The sequence below is a fragment of the Lissotriton helveticus genome, chromosome 3_1 (genome assembly GCF_964261635.1).
Source record: "Lissotriton helveticus chromosome 3_1, aLisHel1.1, whole genome shotgun sequence".
NCBI lineage: Eukaryota > Metazoa > Chordata > Amphibia > Caudata > Salamandridae > Lissotriton > Lissotriton helveticus.
In genome coordinates, this window is record NC_136061.1 from 2,048,290,988 (window position 1) to 2,048,306,869 (window position 15,882).

Genomic DNA, 15,882 nt, shown 5'->3' on the forward strand with positions numbered 1-15,882 from the left:
GCCACAGACATAACCCCATCCCAATACCTCTGTGATAAGCGTGGAACCTACTTCCACCTCAAGATAAAAAAACTCTACAACAACTTCGCCGACCATCTACCAGATGCCACAGCCGGCTCCCCAACACACCAGCCAGCCCACCAACGCCACGTGGACGCCAGTCACAGCCGAATACAACGCCTTGAGTATGAAAGGCATCCAATTGGGGCCCCCACCGACCCATGCCCTCCTCCGATCTACCACAGCACCGAGATCACCCCACTCGCCGCCAGAGATGACATCTGCACCGTCCTGGACCAAGGCCACTCCTCAGCCCTCATCCTACTCGACTTTTCAGCGGACTACCACACCGTCTCCCACCTCCCACTAGTCGCCAGACAACACAATGCCAACATACAAGGCACAGTCATCGACTGGATCTGATAATTCCTCCCCAGAAGAAGACAAAGGATCAGACTGCCACCCTTCATCTCCGATCCCACGTAAATCACCTGCAGAGTTGCACAGGGGTCATCTCTGAGCCCGACCCTCTTCAACATCTACATGGCCGCTCGCCGCAATCATCAGACAACACGGCCTCAACATCGTATCCTACACTGATTACACCCAGCTTATCCTCTCCCTCTCCAAAAACCCCACCACCACCAGACTCAACTTCCGGAAAGGAATGCACAACGTCGGAGTCTGGATGACCAACAGCTGCCTGTAGCTGAACGCCGAGCAGACAGAAGTCCTCTTCCTTGGAACCACCCCTTCATCATAGGACAACACCTGGTGGCCGCCGCCCTAGATAGCCCACCTACCCCCTCAGAACACGCAAGAAACCTCAGCATCATACTCGACCCATCCCTCACCATGAACCGATAGGGCTGTGCCGTGATGTCCAGCTGCTTCAACACCCTCTGCATCCTCTGCAAGACCTTCAGATGGATCCCCGGAGTCAAGGAAAACAGTCACCCCTGCACTCATCACCAGCAGCCTAGACTATGGAAACGCACTCTTCACCGGCCTTTACAGGTCCCTAAACAGCAAACTCCAGACGTTACAGTACACTAGAGTCATCCTGGGCATCCCCCCAGGGCCGTTTGTAGAAGTTTTGCCACCCTATGTGAGAATTAAAAAATCATGCCTCCTCCCTTTTAATAAAACCGCTACTCAACTTAAAGGCAATAAGAACATTCAAGCAAGCTCTGGGCTTAATAGACAATCTTCTTCCCAACAGGCGGTATTTTTTTACGGTTGAAAAGTGAGCGGAAAACTTTTTATGTTTTTTATTTTTGCAGTACTCATTCAATTCTTAAGATCAGGCAACAATGGTGCTGTTTAAATTTGTACCATCTCAGCATTTAGGCTTTCATCTCGAGGGATAAATGTTCATAGTTTAGGATTGTTGGCACAATTTGTATGAACTTTGTTTTACTCTTATATATGTAATATCATAAAGGCCCGGATGTCCGTTCCTTAAACTCCTTTAAAAATTATGAATATTTGATACAAACATGTTTAATTACTTATGTGATGAAAAAGGTACCCTTGCTATTTTTATTTGTATTTGTTCAATATAACTTTGCCAAATTTCTTTTCAGAAAAAATGTGCTCTCTGCTTTCCAGCAAACTCACTTTAAGTACTTACTTGCAATACTTTTATACAGGTTTTAACAGTTAAGTTAGCTTTTTAGGAAACATTTACTCCAGGCTGACATTGTAAACATTTCCTGCAAAAATAGTGTCTAAAGGTGCTGCTGTTGTCACTTACTGACGGTCTCGACATGAAAAGCAGTAATTGTAGTGCATTAAGGGTGCCATTGTTTACTGCTGAAGTGCTAGCCTAGTTTTCTGCATTTTTAAAATAATTAATACAATATTAAATAAAATGTCAGCATTAGGCCACTTTTTAAATATATTCATTTTTATTGTCAAACGCATTCTTTTTTTTTTTTTTTTTTTTCAAAAACCTTTATTTGAGCAAGCATAGAAAAATACAAGAATGGGCCTACAACCTCACGGGCTGGCCGCTAATAATAAGGCACAAGGCATGAATTAGAAATGTACACCCGTGGTCAGGTACAAATCCAGCACAAAGCATTACTCCTCACATGTCACAGAGCATTTTGAATTTTTATTTTATACAAAAAGCAAAACAAACACTAAAAAGGCGAATGCATGGTAATTAAGGTCAGCCCAAAGAACGGAGGGGATGGTCCACGAACAGGAGAACATACCCAGAGCCCTGAGGCTCCAACAAGGTCGGGGGGGAAGGGGAGCAGCGGGGAGAATCGAAAATGCAAAAAACAGCATGAAAGGGTTCCGGGAACGCTCGCCTAGGGAGATAAGAGAACCTCAGCAGTGCCTACAAGGGGAGGGGTACAGATATCCCCACGATATTCATTCCACTGGCCCCAAATCTTCGTCCACGCCCTGGGTCTGCCCCTGGCCACATAAACAGTCTTCTCACAAAACATGGACCAGTCCATGTTATCCTCCCATTTCGAGACCTCAGGGGGCCTGGAAGCGCCCCAGAGTTGCGCGACATCCCGTTTCGCAATCATGTAACCCAAGGTAGCCCATCTGGTCTGGGCCACAGAGTAGTCAGTGGGCTCCCACACATTCAACAGACATCGTCGAGGCTCCGGCCGCAGGGCCACACCAGTCACGTCAGTCATCACCTCAAGCACAGCAGTCCAGTAAGCCGCCACAACCGGGCACTCCCAAAGAATGTGTAAAAAGGTAGCACTCGACCCACAACCACGCTTACATAACCCATCCAAGGAAAAGCCCATTGTCACCAGACGCGGACCAGTGACATACACTCGATGAAGGATCTTAAGTTGAACCAAACGGAGACGGGCAGGAATGGCTACCTCCTTGGGAGAAGAGAGTGCCGATTGCCAATCTTCGTCGTCCAGTTCCAACCCATCGCTGACCCAGGCCTCCCGAAGACGAGCCAATAAGTCCGCCCGATTATTGATCAGCTTCTTATAGATCAGGGAAATAGTGCTATCAGGCAGGTGCCCATCAAGGACACGATCTTCGAGGGGGGAAGACTCGGGCAGGGCCTCATCAGGAGTCAAAACTGAGGCGAGGGCGTGCCGGACCTGCAGATAACGAAAAAATTCCCTACCAATCAAACCATATTCCGCCTGGAGGGCCTGGAACGACTTCACACTACCTTTCGAGCACACATCACCCACCCTACAAATCCCAATCATATCCCAGCGGTCGAAACCCTTGGTAGACCAGAGACAGCCCGAACGTTCCGAGGCATAAAGCGGCGTCGCCAGCGTCAGTCGATCCTCCCATCCCAAACTCACATTCGCGGCTCGCCATACAGTTACTGCAATCCTGGATGGGCCCACAAGATGGCGCCCGGCTGATCGAGAATAAAGCGCTCTATTAAAGTCCCCACCCGGCAGCTGAAGTCTATCCATCTCGAACGCAGGATTCCGACCCGGTGAAAACATCACGTGATTAATAGCAGACAACTGGGAAGCCCAGTAATATCGCTTGATATCGGGGAGCGCCATGCCCCCGTCGTACCAAGGGATGGTGAGTTTCGCGAGGGCAATACGTGGACGCCCGTCCCAAATCAATTGCCTTTGAAGACTCTCGATCTCTCGGAAATAGGTCTTGGGGATTGCGTCATAGGAGTTCTGGAGCGCGTAAAGGAACCGCGGCAAGGACATCATTTTAAACAGGGCCGCCCTGCCCAGAGGAGACAAAGGAAGCTTACGCCAACGGGCCACATCCAGTCGCAATCTAAGCAACGGGGGGAGGAGATTACGCTCAAAGCGGAGCGAGGAGTCCAACGTAATAAAGATCCCTAAATATTTGAAGCCAGACTGGACCACCTGGATAGGAAGTCTGCTCGGCAACGGGGGCAAAACACCCGAAAGAACATATACGCAGGACTTGGCCCAGTTAATAACGAGGCCTGAGTTGGCACCAAAGGAAGCAAGAACGTCAAACAAAACAGACAGAGATTTGCGCGGGGAGGTGAGATATAAAAGAATGTCGTCCGCGTAAAGTGAATCGCGGTCCTCAAAGTCCGGAGACCAGCGAATCCCCTTGAGCGAAGGCTCCCACCGAAGCCAAGCAGCCAATGGTTCCAGGGTGAGTGCAAAAAGCAACGGAGACAAGGGGCATCCCTGACGGGTACCTCTACCAAGGGTGAAAGGAGCCGAAACCCTACCATTGACCACTACTTGTGCCAGGGGTTCCGCATATAATAACTTGATCCAACCAATAAACTCAGGCCCGAAACCAAATTTCTCAAGAGCCGCCCAAAGATAAGGCCATTCCACCGTGTCAAAAGCCATTGAGGCATCCAACGATGCCAAAATGGCCGGCTCCGTCAGAAGCCCCGCCCTCGCAATCGCGCCGTGAAGACGACGTAGGTTCAGAGCCGTGTTGCGATGCGGGATAAATCCGGATTGATCTGGATGGACCAAGCCACTAATGACCGTCAGGAGCGGGACGCCAAGAGTTTCGCCAATACCTTGGGTTCAACATTTAGCAGGGATATGGGCCTGTAGGAGGAACAAAGACCTCGCGGTTTACCATCCTTGGGGATGACAACTATCGTGGCCAGTCGCTGATCATAAGGGAGAATACCCCGTTCCCGGGACTCTAGAAACATGGCGCGAAGATACGGAGCCACCCTGTCGGGACGCAATTTGTACAGTTCAATTGGCAACCCGTTCGGGCCCAATGCTTTGCCCGAACGGAGTGAACGGATGGCAGTAGCTATCTCATCAACAGTAAAGGGGGAGTCCAACGCCACACGATCCAAATCGGAAACACTGGGCAGAGCTATATCACGCAATAGAAGGCGAGAGTCAGCCACATCTCTCACAGACACAGGGGTATACACCACACGGAAATATTCAGCAAAACGGTCAACTATTCCAATCGGGTCCGTCACACTCTCACCACTCAAAGACTGAATCACGGGTACCACACGATTAGCCCTCTCCTTCTTATCCAGCCATGCCAGCAATTTACCCGCTTTGTCACCCACATCATACAAACGTCCCTGTTGCTCCCGAAACATCACTTTAGCAGCATCTGTGACCATGGACTTATAGGCAAATTGTTTCAGACCCAGGGCATGGAGTTTCGCAGACGTGACACCAGATTCCAAAGCATCCTCCAATTCAGAAATCTCCCCCTCAAGATCCACCACCTCTCTATTCCTCGCCCTCTTAGCTTCAACAATAAGGGAGAGGGCCTGCCCACGAATCACCGTCTTAAAGGCCTCCCATAGGGACACAGCTGAGGAAACAGACCCCTCGTTATCCAGAAAATAAGCGTCCAAAGATTTAAGCAAAAGGCTGCGGGTCTCGGGGGAGGTAAGGTACCACGGATTGATGGGAGCCACCCGGCCCACTGCCTCCACTCCAACCTCAAAACGAAGCCAGAGCGGAGAGTGGTCAGAGATACCCCAGGGTAGGTGTACAATCTCACGCACCGCTGGCGACTGAGCCGCAGGCATCAGGAAATAATCCAGCCTAGACAGACTCCCATGGGCCCCAGAATGAAAGGTGTACTGAAGCTGAGTGGGGTGCAAAAGCCTCCAGCAATCCACCAAGCCAAAGGTATCCAAAAATCCACCCAACCACTGTTGGGCCGCAGGAGTATCTCTAGGGGGGTGGCGATCGTGGAGACCAGAGAACACCGAATTAAAATCACCAGCCAGAAAGAGAGTACTATCAGGGAGGTCCAACAAGACACGACCCAAATCTGAAAAGGTAGAAGTCTGTAAGCCGGGGGGCACATAAACAGTGATAGCGACCCACAAGGACAGCATACCGCCCCCGGTCATCCTGAATCACATCATCAATAGCTAGGGGGAGGGAAGCCCGAACAAGGATACCCACACCCCTAGAACCCGAGGTAAACCCCGAATGTGCCACGAGGCGATAGCCCCACCTATTCATTGCATGACAAACACTGCCTACCAAATGAGTCTCCTGCAGGAAAACAAAATCAGGAGATAAACGTCGTATACATTTCAACACCACACTTCGTTTGATACGATCTCCCAGACCGTTAACGTTCCACGAAACAAATCTCAACCCGCTACCCCCATCCCACCCGACAAAGCCAAAACCCCCCACCAATGAGCATGACACCAAAAACATTTTCAAATACAGGATAAAGTCGCCTTGAAAACAGAACACACAAACAACAAACTTCCCTACCACCCTCCCCCCAATTAACAAGAAAACACCCCCCACCCTGCACCCCTGCAAAATGCTAAAAAGCCACCCCAACCTGCAGTGTGCCTGTCACCCAAGAACCCCTATTCTACACAAAGACCCCGGAGGAGGAAAGGCTCCGTCCCACCCGCCCCCCGATCAAGACCCATGACGAGAAAAAGAACATACATCAAACACATAAGCAGTAGAGGAACATAGGCGTACACCCCTGGAAAAGTTATTCAAAACAAGGCACCAGGTATAGACGAAATGTTCAGCTCTCTACACCACCTTCAGCACCGCCCGGGTGGGCATCGGACTCAGTCTCAGGAGGTCGGCTAGGCAGGGAGTCCAGCCAGTCATTCACAGCATCCGGCCGATCAAAGAAGAAAGTTCGGTCATTATACTCAACCCGCAGTCTGGTCGGAAAGAGCATAGAGTAACGCATCCCCATGTCCCTAAGACGCTTCTTGGCACCACGAAATCCCATCTGCTGCTTCTGGACCTGTTGGGAAAAGTCCGGATAAAAATTCACCGTGGCATTCTCAAAGGCCACCGGGCCCTTCACCCGCGAAGCCTGCAGGATAGCGTCCCGATCTCTATAGTGGAAAAGCTTCGCAACAATAGTTCTCGGCGGGGCGCCTGGCTTACCCTGGCCCCCCGGAACACGATGTGCACGCTCCACTGTGAAAAATTTACTAAGGCCAGATGGAGATAGGTGGTTCTGGATCAGGTCTTCAACCAGGAGATCAACCGAGTGGGGTTCTGGGTTCTCCGGCACACCAACCACGCGAACATTACAGCGACGTGCCCTGTTCTCAAAGTCCTCCAAGCGCCGGGTCATGAAATCGTTCAACCTACGGAGATTGCCAATCTCCGTCTGTATCTCAGAGACGTCCGTCGTGAGGCTGGATGATTTGATATCCAATGACTTCACCTTTTCGTTCGTTTTGGAGAGATCGGCACGAATCAGATTCACCTCGATTGCCACAGTGTCAAGTTTGTGGGCCAAGGTTTCGTACTGTTGGCCTATTGACTCCCTCATGCCAGAAATGGCGCCCATGATGTCCTGCAAGGAGGGCTCCGTCGACGCATCCACTACGTGGTCAGACGCACTGGGACCGGGCAGGACAGCTCCGGGGGACCCCTTAGAGTGGGTATAACGGTCCATAACATTAGATTGGACCGGACCCCCGCGCAGAGGTGTCTTCGTCTTGCGCGTCTCCCGGTCCCCTCTGCCCGCCATTTTGAAGATGCGTCACAAGAAGATTCAGCAGGGTCAACGGACCGGGCACCAGAAATGGAGACCCCGGGACCAAAGGACCGCCAGAGGGGTATCACTAGGATAGAGGCAGCAAACGAGGAAAATAGTCCAGCCAAAGGCCCGACAGCCGACGTGTGTCCTGGCACCAGTTCTGGCCCGACCCTCTCACCAATGTCCCAGTCTGAGGCAGAATCGAAACCGAAACTTAAGAAGGGGACCATCCAGTCAAATCCCCCTGCCGTTGTTGTTCAACTCCAAGACGGCCACCGAACCTCACCCAGTCCCGGGCGCACCTCAAGGGCGGAGCCCAAAAGTTCAATTCATCATAATTCAGGCACCCGGTGTCCAAATCAATTTCTGAAAGGTCCAGGTAGATCAGCCCAACGTCCTCTATATAAATCCTCGCGAAAAATCAGGATTCATACAGGATATTATGCCGGGAGCGGCGGGGGTCCGGGGAGCGCTGTGCTCACGCGGCCATCTCGGATGCCCGCCAAGCTCCTCCTGTCAAACGCATTCTTGGTAGAGAACCTTAGCACTCCACCTAGTGACTATCTGAGTTGCTACACTTGTATATCTATTACTACTCAGAATTTTTATGACGAGCCCTACTTAGTAAAACAAAGGTCGCCTAAATGTAATTAGCCTTTAAAATGTTTAATAGTGAACACAGACTACTGCTGGCCTAGAATGTAAGAAGTTAGGGGAAATTTGTAGGTAAAATCAAAGCTAGCAGAACAAACATGATATTTAATTGTACAAGCCCACACCCGGTCAACTAAAAAGTAATGCTAAAGAACAGACACCACACCGCACTGCAAGCTTCCCGCCTAACCGCAAAGAATAGATAATAAATAGTTGGGTGTGCGGAAACTTCGCTAACACACAACATGCAGGAAGAGCACATACAGTAGCAATGCAAGATTTCCCTCACATAACAGGTAACGGATAGGTAGTAGATTTGCAAGCTTTTGTCGGAATCAAACAGTTTTAATTTGAGCAACAGGGGGATTGCCAAATTCATGTGTTATGCCACCCCCTCCCCTTTTTCCGCCCTAGGCGGCCGCCTAGTCTTGCCTAATGGTAGAAACGGCCCTGCATCCCCCGGCAAAACATATCAGCCAACACCTATGTAGACTCCACTGGCTCCCCGTGCAGAAAAAACTCCCCTTCAAAATCCTCACTCATGCCTACAAATGCCTACACAACAGCGTAACCAAATACATCAATGACAGAATCAACTTCCACATACACAAATGAAATATCCGATCTTCCAAACTCACACTGTCCGAAACCCCGCACATCCACAGAGCCAATGCAGGAGGAAGATATTTCTCCCTCATTGCATGCAAGACCTGGAACACTCTAGAGGCGGAGATCAGACATGCCCCCTCCCTGGACACATTCAGGAAGACCCTCAAGACCTGACTCTTCGGCTAACAGATCAGTTCCCCACCAGCACCTTGAGACCCTCACGAGTGAGTAGTATGCTTACAATTCTCCTGATTGATTGTTTGATTAAGTAATTATCATGTGATGATTGCTTCCCTTCTGCACTGCTTGAGGTGGTGAGGCAACACTCCTACGCCATATTGGTGGAGCCACCACTGGGGGTGCGTCATCTATGTGTGATGGGCATTAGCGAATCACCCCCGGCCCTCCTGCGCTGTGCATCCCTTCCTTCTCCTTACCTGGACATTGCCACTGTGGCGCAATCCGCTGCACTCTCTCTAAATATGTGACTCAGGAAGCAGGAGCCTGAACCAGGTGTGAATTCACTGGGCTGGGTACAGCAGTCACTGAGTAGTCCGCAGGTGGACCTCCTGATGCAGTTGATGCAGTAGGGCTCCCGTAGGCGTATAGTTGCAGATCAGACCACACAAGTTCAGGGCAGCACAGGGGCTTCACCCTCCACAATTTGCAGCCGGCCCAACATCATCCGGCCTTTTATGCAGGGAGACGGCACCCACCGTTGGTAATCCCCTCTGTGCACCCCGGTGTAGTGGTGGATTGTGGTATGCGATGCAGGCCTCCCTACTTTGGTGTACAGGAGCGTCTCTACCATTAACTGCTCCAAGGTGCACAATACGGACTTGCTGTTCTTTTCTTTCCATCTCATCCTATTTATCGGTTGCTATTTTATTCATTTTCGTCTTTTTCTTCTATATTGTCTACATCTCTGCATACATACCATGTAGACTCTTTTTCCAATATGCCTGTATCATATACAATGTATATAAAGAATGTCCACTTGGTGATCGTTTTTGGTGACATTTTAGCTAACAGGCACAAATCCATTTGGATTTTAAGGTGAGGATATTTAGTGTATATAGTGTTCTGACTAGTAGCAAAATTGTTTTTATTATTCTGTAGCATGGTAGTGTTAATATTGACCTTATGCTGCTTAAGAGGCAATTGTAAACAGATAATGGACCGAGGCAGTGCTCTGATGTGTATTTTTTGGATTATGTACATTTTTGTCCAGGTTTTTCCTGGAAACATTAATCATGGCTTCCTGAAGAAGGCTGTAAGCCGAAACGCGCGTAGGATTGGTCAAACTGTTTAGCCATGAAATTGTTGCTTTTTGTACTTACTGAGAAATGATGTACTTTGACTAAATGAATTTTATAAAAATCAATGTCGAAAGAGTAATTCGAAGTACTATACTAAATTAAGTAATAAATAAATGAAAATATTTCAAAAATCTCTAAAAAATCTATTCTTTCTGACATATATATCAATTGTTGGATTGTTTACTGCTTAGGTCCTTGTTGATATTTCCTTTCCTAAATGTATTTTGTTCACACATGGCACAAGACGCACTTCTCACACAGGTCAGCAACATGTCTCCATGCGACCAGCCAGACTTCACCACCAGGTATGGTCAGTCGTTGCGGATCAATGTCTCCAACCACGGCTCAACGACTCCCCAGCTCCTCCACATGGGGCCTCCAGGCTCTCATCCTGGTCATCCTGGATGTTGGGTGGCTTGAGGGGGTTGTTGATGTGTGCTGCACGTGGCCCTGGCTGCTCAAATCTGCATTTACCTTTTTATTTGGACATCTTTTATGTGGGAGGTGGACTGATGGGCTATTTTTTCTAAGACCACACTTGCTGCTTAGCATGCATTTTTTTATCGTTAAGCAGTTATCGCTAGATTCCGCCCGCTGTTTTTCCTATCGCCATTGCACTGGAGTTAGCAGCAGTTTTCTCCGCTGATCCCTGAAGTTATCAATGTGTTGGTGATAGGTCGCTAACATGGCTATAACTTTCAGGGATCAACGGCGATAAGAAAACTGCCGCTAACCTAGGTTAGCAATAGTTATCGCCATTCCAACAGTGTTTAATTTAAGCCGGCGGATTCCGGTGATTTGCACTGGCACTTAATTGTCAACACCTGGGGCTCATGACAGTCTGCCATTGTTCCAAATATGTTCAGACTAAGTAGTTCTACATCTTATTGCAGTTTTTATGAATAGCAGCAAAGCTTATTTTATTGTTTGCGATTAAGTAGGGGGTGTTTTAATGCAGGGTGCTCTGATCCTGTACGGGCAAGCACTGTGCAAAAATGTTAAAATAAAGTAAGAATTTTATATTTGCACTGGCATCATGGCTCTCACTCCCTGCAGCCCTCAAATGCACTACTGCAGTCAGTCACAGACTTTTGAGTAGATTCACTGAGGGAGTGGTATCGTTTATAGGAATCTACGTTAGTGTCCTTATTTGTCCCATCAATCAGAGCTGCGCACTAAAGCCGCTCGTTTCTCTGACTTCAGGAGCTGAGACTCAATGCAACACAACCCCCTGTCCCCAGAACTCATCCATCAGCGCTTGACATGGCAGGGGATGTTATATACGCAAATCTAAAGTTTCCTGGGGGTGATCTTCATGCACCAATGGGCGGGGAACAGCAGGTGGGCGATGTTAGTAGATATTTATTTGTAATGTTCTTTATGCGCTGCAAAGGTGCATTGTACTGAGGGTTTACCTCTTAACCGCAATATATGACGTCCTGTGCTACCCTGGATATTACTGCTGAGCTGGACAATTCCTCAGGCATAGTCTACATTTCTTGGTGACTGGTGATCTACAAGAAATGTACCGACATTTAAACTAACCTAGATGTAGGTGGATTCTTAAGTTAGTTACCACAGTGATAGAGATGGGATATCTGATATAGGGGTGATTTGCAGCTATTGATGTTTTCGCGAGTGTGGGCACGTGCTGCAGAATGTGACACCAACCTCTTGGCAAACAGATTTTTTTTTATTTGATAAAAAACACTCACAAAGCTGCATTTCAATCCACCAATGATAATGCATACTCCCTCGAGCCCAAAGGACGCAATTTACTGATGATGTACCCCCCACCCTTTTACTAATGGTGCTCGACCCCAAGAATTGATTGTCAAATCTTGCCTAAAATTAAATGACACAGATATTTTTATATTTGGCAATTTGCATGGGAATCTGTCCATGAATGCATTGGAATAATTTTGCGGGTGAATATGTGAGAGCCTGGTCACTTCACACTACTATAGTGAAGGGCAGTAACAATTCCAACTTTGGAGGAGCTCCAGCTAAGTGAGGGAATTGAGGAGCATGTTGTCAAGCCCATTATCGCTGCTTTAGCAGGAGTTTTCCTGCCACGAATGCGGAGATCACTAGGTATCGCCTAGATGACTATCCCCATCACGCAGAAGTAAGCTGGAGTTTTCACCGCCGTTCCCTGGAAATATCGCCTGTTATCGACGTGTTGGTAATACGCTGCTAACAAGGCAATACATTTCAGGTATAGATGGCGATAACCAAACTCCCGCTATCTGGCGCTGGCGATAGTTATCGCCAGACATTAATAATATGCCCCAAAGAAGCTTACAGCATTTATCACTATGGAAGGCGATTTTTAATTCACCAGGATGCGGTTCAGACTCTCTTCTGCTGCCAGGGTCTTCCAATGCATGATGACAAGTGTTGTCAAAGGGTTAAAGAATGTGATATTCCTTCAAGACAACCTTCTACTTTCCAGTAAAAATGAAGAGGAACATAACTTGGTACTACAACATTTGTGAAGATGTTTGGTAGACACTCACACTAAGAAAGGACAAATGTAATTTTTAGTAAATGAAATTGGGTATTTCGGGCATACCATAACAGGTGTAGATGTGGTACCAAAGAAAAATCTTCCGTTGAGGTCCTTTATGTGGCTCGTGGAATACTATTCCAAATTTGTAAAAAACAAATTGCAGAAAAACTGCATGTTTGTGGTGGTTGTTGAGGAAGAGGTGTACTTTTCAGTGGGGTGAGGAACTACAGGAGAGTTTTGAGAGTATAAAGAAGGAGATTTTCATTGCTGGGATTTTGGCACCATTTGATACAAAAAAAATATTTTGTTTGACAGTAGATGCAAGTGCCACTGGTGTCGGTGCTGTGTTGGCACAAGTTCATGATATAAGACTGTCGCATTTGCGTCCCATTTGTTGACTGAAACAGAATGTCATAATTCATTTACTTGAGCGAGAAGCATTGGCAGCAGCATGGTCAGTGAAGTATTTTCGCACATACCTGGGGGGGTTGGGTTTTGATCTTCACACCGATCACAAGCCCCTTGTCAGAGTGCTACTTCCTGGTAGTGGTGGAAAAGGGTCAGTGAGACTAGCAAGGTAAGCAGCCAGGTTACAGGAGTGCAAATATAAAATTGAACATATTTCTGGTTTGAGAAATATTCAGGCCAATAGCATGAGGGTCACCTTGGTCAAACCCTCACCAAGAAAAGGTGGTGTGAATTGTATTGGTGGCCTGGCATGGATGAGGACGTTGTAAGTTGGATAGTGAGATGTGTGAAATGGATTGTAAGAACACTGAGAAGAGAGTGAGAGCGGGATAAAATCTAAACAAGGACACATTGAGGATCAAGGTAAACCTTGGTTAACTGTGTGCTTGGACTTCTTTGGTCCTGTTAGATTTGAGGGTCTCTAGTTGGCAGAAGCAGATACCTTTGACAAATAGGAACTCTGGCGTCTAGTCAGGGTAAGGGGGTACACTCCTAAAATAACCCCTGCTCACCCCCTTGGTAGCTTAGCACGAGCAGACAGGCTTATCTCAGAGGCAGTGTGTAAAGCATTTGTGAACACATACAGTAACCCAGTGACAACACCACAAATGGACACCACACAAGTTGTAGTATACAAATATGTATTTTTATATTGCCTTACCACAAAACTACAAACGACAAAAATCCACAATCGTGTACTTCAAAAATGGTAGAATTAGCTCAGTTTTCTTAAGATTTTAAATGCAACACTTAGAGTTCAATGTACCTTAGGATGCGTAACGCTATACAATGAAAGTGTTACAGGGAAGATGATGCATCTGGTCCTTACATGCAAGAACGGTGATGCATTGGGTCCCTACTGATGCGTAGGGGATGCGTTGGTTCTTCTCTGCGAGGGAAAGTGATGCGTCAGTTTCTTACTGTGCTTCCGTGGCGATGGGACCAGCAGCACCGTGTTGCAATAAAGATCCAGTGTAATAAACAAATATGGCATCTTATCTTGGTTGTGACACGATGCGTGCATGCCTGACTCCAGTGCAGCGACTCAACGATTCTTCTGAGCCACGACAGGCCCTGCGACACTCTTTCCGGTGATGCGGCGCCATCTGATGCGATGTCGATCCTCTTCTCTGGGCGATGCGACACGCTTCTTCTGCGTGAGTCGTTCTTACAGCACCTTGCGACACTCAGTCAGAAAGCCCAACACAACTGTAGGCACTTCCAAAGAACTCTTGGGGAGGTGGTGGGTGAAGTCTGTTGTCTCCGAGACTTCAGCAGGAGGCAAGCTCGATCTCAAGCCCTTGGAGATCCTTCAAAAGTTGAATGAAAGTAGCACAAAAGTTCATTCTCCTCTCTTTGGAAGTCAGGCAACCACTGCAGGCCAATCCCTCAAAGCAGCACTTCAGCTTAGGGATAATCTTTCCTCAGTCTTCTTGTTTCCCAAAAGTGATCTAAAGTTCTGGGGTCTGGGTCCCCTTTTTTATACACAGTTTCTCTTTATTTTCGGAAGGCAGAGAAGCCTCTGCCTAGTCTATACCAGTTCTGGTCAGTCCTGGAGCACTCTGTTTACATGATTCCTTCTTTCCTTTCACAGTGCAGGGCAGGGGCATCAGACGCACCACAAGAGGTGGAGCCAGCATTTTGAGGGAAGGCCCAGCCCTATTTAAATCCCAGGTGCAACTCCTCCCACCCATCTACATGTAGATCTCTCTATAAAGCCCTTTGCTGACTGACCCTGTCTCCTGGAATCACCCTGCACCTGTCAATCAAACTCCAGACAAGGAATACACAACCTAGCAGAGGCAGGCTTGGATGGTTAGACAAGAAAACACCTACGTTCTAAAAGTGGTATTTTCAAACACAGAATGTTAAAAACCAACTTCACTAAAAGATGTATTTTATCATTCTGAGTTTATGCATACTAAACTTGAATTCTACCTGTCCCCTGAGTCAGCAAGGATTATAAGATGTAATAATCAAACTGCCCATTCTGGCCTATGGGGAACAGGTAGCCTTGCAATAGTGAAAAACGAAAATGTCTGTAATTCACTATAAGGACATGCCACACACACCAGGACATGTCCTACCTTTTACCTACAATGCACCCTGCCCTTGGGCCTACGATAGGGGTGACAAATATGCAGAAAAGGGAAGGTTTGGGGACTGGCAAATGTGTGCACTTGCCCAGTCTGAATGGCAGTACCAGACTGCACACAGGTTCTGCAATGGCAGACCTGAGACACACTTTTACAGGATGCTTCTGTGGGTGGCACAACCAGTGCTGCAAGCCCACCACCAGCATTTGGTTTACAAGACTTGGGCACACTCAGTGCACTGTACTAGGGTCTGACAAGTAAACCAAACCAGCCAATCCTGGAATCACTAATCCATACATCAATTTACCATAGGGAGCACTTGCACTGTGGCACTGGACAGCAGTGGCACAGTGCCCAAAGCATCTATAACCAACAAAAACACATGAGGCAACAGCAAAAATGGAAGGGAGACCCACACCAAGGTGCCAGGTCTAAAAGGTCCAATGAACGACTAGAAGCACCATTGGCATTTTGGAAAAAATGTTCTTAGAAGAAGGATTCCCCGAAATTCTGGCCATGGATAATGGAACTCAGCTCACATCAGTTGACATGCAAGTTTCTTTTAGTGGGTCTGGATTCAAACACAAATACACGTCTCTGTACAACCTTCTAGTCAATGGTCTTGTGTAAAAGGCGAACAGATTGGTGAAAGGCACGATCCTGATGGGTCTTCAGAATGGAAAGAATATTAGTAGAGTGGAGTATGAAGTGGTGTAGGCTCTTCACACTACTGAGACCTGTATGTGTAGCGTAACCCCTTTTGAGTGCATGA